The sequence below is a fragment of the Aplysia californica genome, unplaced genomic scaffold (assembly GCF_000002075.1).
Source record: "Aplysia californica isolate F4 #8 unplaced genomic scaffold, AplCal3.0 scaffold00720, whole genome shotgun sequence".
Taxonomy (NCBI): domain Eukaryota; kingdom Metazoa; phylum Mollusca; class Gastropoda; order Aplysiida; family Aplysiidae; genus Aplysia; species Aplysia californica.
The window spans coordinates 69,108-70,534 of NW_004797990.1; the positions used below are offsets into that span (position 1 = coordinate 69,108).

Here is a 1,427-nt window from a genome sequence, read left to right on the forward strand (position 1 = left end):
AGAGAGAGAGAGAGAGAGAGAGAGAGGGGGAGGGTGTGGGGTGGGGGGAGGTGAGGGCGAGGGAGAGAATAGAAATATATGAGCTATTGTCGACGACGATGATAAAGATGGTGATGACGACGATGATAATGATGAACACTAGAGAAGTGCAATAAAGATGATAACAAAGATGTGACGGTGACAAAAGAAGCGGACTTGGGAGAAATGACAAAAAGTGAGTTCATTATTGAAAGCGCTACGAACAGAAATGAGGGAGTTCTAAAGCACTTGCGCAAAGAATAGATTGAGACAATAGTTTGCACGAAGCACTTCCACTGTGATTTGACTGATTGATTGGGTAGATGTTTTACGGCACTATCGACACAATTTTGGTCATTTAAAGGCCATCAGGTTTCAACGCTACAAAATCAGACGTGTTTTTAATAAGAGTCTTTCGGAGCTCGCAACCGCAAACGATCACACTATTTCTATTATGCTAAAAAGACGAACAAACATTTATTAATTTTTTTTGTAAATATGGAAAAGGCTTATTTACATTTGTATATACAATTCAAATTCCAGTGTATGTATATATACACCGTTTGTATATATATATACACCGATAACGATATCTATATATTTTCATATTCTATAAAATAGTCCAATTTCTTCAACTGTCTATGAGAACATAAGTAGTTACTGCCAATAAGAAATAAAACGACAACCAAACAAACACCCACAAGGACATGTCGACAAGACAACGGCTGGTGACTTGGCCAAGTACAAACGGGAGGTACAAATCCGAGGGTTGCAATAATTTCTCTCCTACTGATTGGTCGTCTTGTCCAAACAACATTGAGTGCTCATTGAGAACCAAGGGTGCCGTCCGCGAAATGGGTGAATTTTTTGGCAGGACGATTTCAGTTCCAAAAAGTCACATGCACCAAAGAGATTTTTTAATTTAAAAAAAAAATGGTAAGATTTTTACGGCACTTGCCTTGCAACAAAATAAAGTCATATTGTCTGTGCCGAAGATTAGAGGTGTTACAAGAGAGTAACAAACCACACCAGAGCACCCGCCAACCACCCACCAAAGAAATCTTTGGCGACCTCAGATAATAATAATAATAATAATAATAATAATAATAATAATAATAATAATAATAATAATATAATTGCATTAATTTATACAGCGCATACCCATGCTCTAAGGCATGATCTGTGCACTTCATAACTTTATTATTACCACAACAGACCTCAGAACCCTGAAGAAATTCTCTGATATCACAGTGTATCACAAGATGAGACAGTAACAGAAGCATTTTACTAGTAAAATAATAACTTAATAGCAACACTGGCAAGAGAACGAGGAGGAGGAGTAGGAGGAGGAAGAGGAGGAAGAGGAAGAGGAAGAGGAGGAGGAGGAGGAGGAGGAAGAAGAAGAAGAA

The 1,427-nt window shown here is 38.0% G+C and overlaps 1 protein-coding gene across 1 annotated transcript in view; it reads right to left on the minus strand.

The window, feature by feature from the left end:
* The window catches only part of LOC101859817 (serine-rich adhesin for platelets), a gene marked incomplete at its 5' end in the record, with an annotated part of 209,444 nt that overhangs the window by 59,502 nt on the left and 148,515 nt on the right, over positions 1-1,427 (minus strand).